At 46.2% G+C, this 7088-nt stretch overlaps 1 protein-coding gene across 4 annotated transcripts in view; it reads left to right on the plus strand.

Moving 5' to 3' along the window:
• Positions 1 to 7088, plus strand: part of ABHD6 (abhydrolase domain containing 6, acylglycerol lipase) — a 49308-nt gene that overhangs the window by 13984 nt on the left and 28236 nt on the right. The window lies entirely within an intron of this gene.

Here is a 7088-nt window from a genome sequence, read left to right on the forward strand (position 1 = left end):
GGGGCTATAAGGAAACACAAGCTCCCTGGCACCCTTCTGCAGGCCAGCCTGTCTGGGGGCAGAAGTGTTCTCTGGTTCAGTAGGTCTGGTGGGGAGGGGATTGGGCACCTGAAGATTTTTAAAGCTCAAGATATATATCCAAAAGCCCTCCCTTCTCAAAGGCTGTGCCTGGAGCAGGGCTCTGAGTTTGAAGGGAGTCGAGAAGACCTGGGCCTGTGGGGACCAGGGTGCTTTCCTGGGGAGTGTGACACTTGAATCAGCCCCAAAGACAGAGAGGAGTTCATCAGGCAGGTGGGACAGGAGTGCTCCACACGAAGGGGACAGTGTGAGAAAGATGAAGTGTGAGGCTGTGCGGGGCTTTCGTGGGGGCAGGAGTTGGATGTTTGGGGTGCAGGCGGAGGTGGGGGCCAGGAAGTTGAGTCGGGATGATACGGAGTACTCAGAGTTCACACTAGACCAGAGCCCCCCTCGTCCTTGGCGTGAACTGAGAAGATTCCTCTGGCAGCTGGTGGTGGAAGGACTGAACGGGGCGTGAAAGAGCAGTCTTCACAGAAGTGGGAGCAAGGAGAGATGATGACCTGGACGCAGTGTGGCGGCTGAGGGAGGTGTGGTGTGACTCCTACGACGTCTCACACCTGGTGGGAATGTTTCTTCCCCCACGACGTTCCTAGTAAATGTTAAGCCAAAGGAATTGGTTGCACAGGCTTTCAGGGGTGTAGACCCCCTAAAACTGTGCTGTCCAACGCAGCAACTCCTATTTGTATGTGGCTCTCAAGCGTTTACAGTGTGATGGATGTGACTGAAGGACTGAACTTTGAATTTTATCTAATTAATTTAAATTTAAATAGCCACCCATAAACAGTGCAGTTTGTCTAGACTCAGACAACTTGGCTCCAGCGCTGGCACCTCGTTGCTGTTGCCTGACAGGAGTGTTGAGCAAGGAGGAAGAGTGAAACATGCATCGGAGTCTGGGAGGCCAGACTGATGGGGATACTGTTGGCAGAAATCGACAAGTCAGGAGCAAGGGGAGAGAGGTACCTGAGACCTTGTAGGACAGGACTTTTGGGTCATGGAGATAGTGAAGCAGGCTTTTGGAAAAGTCTGGAAGAAGGTCCTGGCCAGGTATGTTGATTTTTGCGTTTCCTGTAGGAGGGAGTGGCAGAGGGTGTAGATATGGTGAGCTCTTCAAGGAAGACAATGAAGAGCTCATCATGGGACTGTTCAAGGGGAAAAGTAAGGAGCGCATCATGGGAATATCCAGGGGAGAGCGGGAGCAGAGAATCTTAGGAACCAAGCTTTGCCTGCTCAGAGCCATGGCTTGTTTGAACAGCAGGGGTGTCTGAGCTGCAAAGTACAGAGGAGGAATGGGCTCAGCCAGAGTGAGGGGGAGACAAGGCCAGGAGGGCAGAGGTGAGCACCTTATGGCAGCAATCCTAGGGTCATGCCACATGTTCAGTGATGACTGGGCAGGCTTAACTACTTCCTTGGAACTTTCAGTGCGATTTTCCTTCGTGATGGAGAAGATTCCTGTGACAAGGCGTTAGAGCTGCTCATTTCTCAAATTACTCTATCTCATCAATCCTGGGGCTTCCATACAAGAGAATCTTAGTATCGTTTTTAGCTGTTGGTCATTAGTAATAGTTTGTTTTTTGTTTTTTTTTTTTTTTTTTGCAGTACGCGGGCCTGTCACTGTTGTGTCCTCTCCCGTTGTGGAGCACAGGCTCCGGACGCGCAGGCTCAGCGGCCATGGCTCACGGGCCTAGCTGCTCCGTGGCATGTGGGATCCTCCCAGACTGGGGCACGAACCTGTGTCCCCTCCAACAGCAGGCGGACTCTCAACCACTGTGCCACCAGGGAAGCCCTAGTGATAATTTTGAGGAATTGGTTTATCTTTACAAGAACCTAGTTTCAGGGCTTCCCTGGTGGCGCAGTGGTTAAGAATCAGCCAGCCAGTACAAGGGACATGGGTTTGAGCCCTGGTCCGGGAAGATCGCACATGCCGCGGAGCAGCTAAGCCTATGTGCCACAGCTACTGAGCCTGCGCTCTAGAGCCCGTGAGCCACAACTACGGATGCCCGTGTGCCTAGAGCCCATGCTCTGCGACAAGAGAAGCCCATGCACTGCAACGAAGAGTAGCCCCCGCTTGCTGCAACTAGAGAAATCACGCACGCAGCAAGGAAGACCCAACGCAGCCAAAACTAAATAAATTAAATAAATAAATAAAAATTATTTAAAAAAAAGAACCTAGTTTCAGAAATCAGTGTTGGGTAGATGCAACAATGTTTAACAGCTGGGATTTTATACTCAGATTTCAAGAACTTAGTGCTTTTTCCAGGTGGACAACACTGTGGAAAGAATTTTCATATTGCAGAGTTAAAGAAAAAAATTATGAGCAGCACTGGTTAGTTTTTTGTTGTTGTTGTTTGTTGTTTTTTGGTATTTTTTGGGTGTGTTGGTTCTTAGTAGCGGCACATGGGCTCTTCGTTGCGGTGTGCGGGTTTTCTCTTCTTTAGCTGTGGCGCGCGGGTTCCAGAGCACGTGGGCTGTAGCAGGCTCTCTAGTTGAGGCGCGCAGGGCTTAGTTGCCTGCATTGTGAGACGGATTCTTTACCCCTGGACCACCAGGGAAGTCCCAGCACTGGTTAGTTTTTCAAAGACACCAGCAACAATAAGGTAACAAGTTGTTAACTTATAAAGTTAGCATGTTACATCCTCTTAAAATAGTTCTGGAGAAGTGCAAAGAATGTCTATGGGAACACTGAACTGGGAACACTGAACTCCGTGCCTTTTGTGTAACTGATGTACAATAAATATCTGCTTAGCAAGTGCTGAGAGAAGGCATGAACCAGGCACACCTACAGGATTGGACTGAAATGCAGCTCATGCCAGGTACCAGTCAGGTGACCTTGGGGGCATTTGTTAACTTCTGTAAGCTTCAGGTTCTCCATCTTTAAAATGGGAGAAGTGCTTCTTACTCCCAGTGTTGTGCAGGATAAAAATGAGAAGATGTATGTGAACCATCCACATGGGGCCTGGCACACAGCCGTCGTCCAATACGTGGAGGCTGTCGCTCCTCTATCTTTGGCTATGGTGGTAGTGGCCATGGTCATTACTGTTGTTGCTATAGTTATTAAAATAATCATGATTTTGAAGAGACCAGGACTTTAGTTTGTCAAAATTGATGGCATATGAGTAGATGTCCAGGGGAAGGCAAGATTCTATAAAAGTGTTTTACATTCTATTTATTCTTGGAATTTTGCTTTATACCTTAAGATTAAAGTATCAGAACTCAGGATGACGGGTTTTAAAAGTCAGTGAGAACATTAAAAGACAGTTGTGACACGTAGTGCCTGACCTCTAACCCCTGACTAAACTTGGGAACATGAGTCCAATGTTTATCTGGATCTACTGATTAATTTTTGTCCCTGCGTTCAGAGATAAAGGCCCTGAATGCGCAGCTTGGATGTGCTGCAAAGCCGCTGAAATCACTGTCATTAACACTGGGGTGTCTCACGTGACACAACAGATACGTAAAACAAGTTCATTTTTCTTTTTCAGTCTATTCAGCCATTATCAAACACCAAAACGTTATCAAACATTAACCGCGCACCAGATATTTCCCAGATACTGTTTTAGGTTTTGGGGAAAATGTAACAGGGAACGAGATTCTTGTGGGGAGCGAGCCAGATCCTACTCTTCAATTGTCTGGCATAATTTCAGAAATGTTTTAAGTCACCAGAGTAGGAAAAGGCAGATGAGATGTTTTGGACGAATGCTCTCATTAATAGATGAGGAAACCAAGGTCTCCCAGCCGGTGTGTGGAAGAGCCAGCGGAGCGCCTCACCCCCAGCCGCGTGCCCGTCCATCACACACATCTGCCCCAGTGGCAGCCATTCATCTGTCACCACCATGATGTTCACCAGATCCGTGTATCACCTGTTAGCATTTTTCTTTAACTCATTTCCTTCTTTTAACTTAGATTAATGTGCGTCACTACCATAAACTGAAAATATCCATAAAAATCAACACAATGTTATTAAATAGCTAGATACCATTGCCTGCGGGAGGCTCAAGGGTTAGAAAGCTATTTTATAACCACACTGAGAGTTTCTCTTTGACCTAAGCAGGGCGGGAAAAGGACTGCAAAGAGATGACTTTCTCAGTGTGAATGTGAGTGTTAACTGATGCTGTGTAGCCCTGAGTGTTCTGCCCCCTGAAGTCATCTCGCAAACATCAGTTGTTTGGGCCCTGTGCTTAGGGAAACTCCACGCTCTACCCCTTAGTTGATGTTTAGTCATTAGTGATTCTGGGTTCACAAGGCTTCAGTTTCTCTGTGTCCAGCTTCCGCCTTGGGTACATAGAACATCCTATAAACAAACCCCAGCAGGGTAGGGCAGCTGCCTTTTCAAAGGCTGGGGCAAGTCCTTTGTAAAACGAAGAATGTTGCAGAGGTAGGAATAACGGTCAGCTCTTTATAGAAAACTCAGAAACCATGAGTTTCTTCACTCAGGGCCTGTCTGTATTTGATGTCATCAGGGAAAGTGTGCAGGATTCTTTGTAACAAGTCCAAGCCTTGCAAAATAATGCTCTGCAAAAGCTCCTTATTAAAGACTTTATTCTGCCATTAAATGGAGGATGGAGCCAGATAAAACCTTCCCCCAAACTGACTGTGACATCCCTAGCAGGCATTGATGAAGCCATGAGGTTTCTTTTTGATGATCATGACTTCATGTTGGGGCTCCCATCTCCAGTGTCAGAGTCTGTGACATCTATGGCTTTGGGCATAAAATGTTCTAATTCCTAGTCTAAAAGAACAGCATGCAGTTAACTTCCTGCAGCTCAGGAATCAGAATTCACGGTGACCCTCAGCAGTTTTTAAGGCCTTTATGTGATGTGGAAAAGTCCTCATGAATCCAACAGTTCCCATCTTCAGCAACTCTTGTGACCCACACTATTCAAATAGATTCGTAAAATACCCTTCACTCTGTGATTAATTTGCTTACCCCTTGACAGTGGGGCCTTTGTAGCATCGTAAATTGTACCCAGCATTAAATAGGTGACTCCTCTGGGGAGTTTTGTAATTACCGAAAGAGAGAAAAGTCAGGTCTCTTAGAGCATCATTGGGAATGGTTGTCCCTAAAACAAATAGGATTGAACCCATTTTGTAACTTTGATTTTCATGAATTCATTTGCACCTTATTTGTGTACTGTGCTTATTCTAGGCACTAGAAAGAACATGTATGATTATTCCTACCGTCCAGGAGCTCTGGTTCTGGGAGGAGAAAGAGCCCAGTGATATAAGTGTGCTGGAAAAAGTGTTTACAGTGACTGAGAAACTGAGAGGACAGTTGAATCAGAAACACAGACAGTGCTTCTGCCCCTGAGAAGGCGGCAGCTTTTATTACCGTAGACTCAGTACTGTCCCCGGATAGAGTGTGTGTGAAACTGAAAGGAACCATCTAACCCACCTACAGATGTATCTGTTTCCCCCTCTAGACCGAGGGGCTTGTTTCACCAAACCTCTCACAAGAGACCAAACATCTAAATGGAGATGTCACATCTTCATGGAGAAATCAGGGGTGACAAATGTGGGTATTTAAAAGCAGAGAGGTTACAAAGATTGAGAAAAGGCCATTTGAAAAAAATTAGACCAAGTGGAGTTAGGAGCAAAGAGAGTGAGTCCAAGCCAGAAACTAGTTTTTAAATCATGACTACCAGCTGAGTGACCTTGGGCAAGTTACTTAACCTCTCTGTGCCTTAGTTGCCTCAGCCTATAAATATAGGGAATAAAACACTCGCCTTGCCTGTCTGATGGAGTTGGTGTGCTCTATCAAGGGTTAGCAAATTACAACCTGAAGGCTGTTTTTTACAATAAAATTTTATTGGCACACAGTCACACCCATTCATTACATGTTGTATGGCTGCTGTCTCACTACAAGCTTGAAGAGTTGTGACAGAGACCTTATAACCCACAATGCTGAAATATTTATCATCTGCCCTTTACAGAAAAAGTTGGCTGACCCCCATGCTCAGTGGTCATACTGTGCCATCATGAAATCATTATAGAATTGAAACACACATCAGTTGATAGAGGTGTATGGGACAAAGCCTTCCATTTCACAGGAAATATAAGGAAGACCATGATTTGCTAGATGTTTGCTTTTTCTTGAAGAAGCCTCTTTTTTATGGTAGTGAGATGCACACTTAACACAAGTGGCCAAGTCCTCAGATGGCAAAGGGCCACACCTGACTTACAGATCCTTGCAGAAGTTGTTTTCTCTATTGGGGAGGATGACGGGACTTGAAATATTTTTTATTCCATGAAAAAAAAAAAATAAACCATGTTGTGAGTGAGTTCATGAGACAGGACTGGGTGGGACCTCTAATTCAGTGGTGATTTCTAGAGTGCCTAGAAATGGGTCAGGCCCTAGTCTGAATGCTGGGGATACAGTCCCTCCCCTCCTGGAGCTCACATCCTAGCCTTCAGATGTGTCCACCAAGTCTATGGAAGGACATCAGAAAGTATACTGAAAACTCTGCTGTTCTAATGTGTTCCCTCCTAACGTTTTACTGTATAGTACTTATATGTGAAGTCTATGCCTGTACATGATACATAACCAAAGATTTTAAAGGGTAGACCGTGAAAAGCAAGTCTCCCTCTATCCCTGACACCCATCTGATTCCCCACCTCAGATGCAACCACTGTTGCTGGTTTCTTGTACACCTTCCAGTGATAGTCTGTATGTAGATAAGCATCCATGTGTACATGTGTATATTTTCCTTCCTCTCTTCCCTTCCTCCCTTCCTTCCTTCCTTCCAGGCCTTCTGTCCTCCCTAGCTTTTCATTTTTAAAAATTGCAAACCTAGGGGCTTCCCTGGTGGCGCGGTGGTTGAGAGTCCACCTGCCGTTGGGGGGGACGCAGGTTCGTGCCCTGGTCCGGGAAGATCCCACATGCTGTGGAGCAGCTGGGCCCGTGAGCCGTGGCCACTGAGCCTGTGCGTCCGGAGCCTGTGCTCCGCAATGGGAGAGGCCACACAGTGAGAGGCCCGCGTATTGCAAAAAAAAAAAAAAAAAAAAAAAAAAAACCA

This window comes from Neophocaena asiaeorientalis, unplaced genomic scaffold (genome assembly GCF_003031525.2).
Source record: "Neophocaena asiaeorientalis asiaeorientalis breed wild unplaced genomic scaffold, Neophocaena_asiaeorientalis_V1.1 scaffold251, whole genome shotgun sequence".
NCBI lineage: Eukaryota > Metazoa > Chordata > Mammalia > Artiodactyla > Phocoenidae > Neophocaena > Neophocaena asiaeorientalis.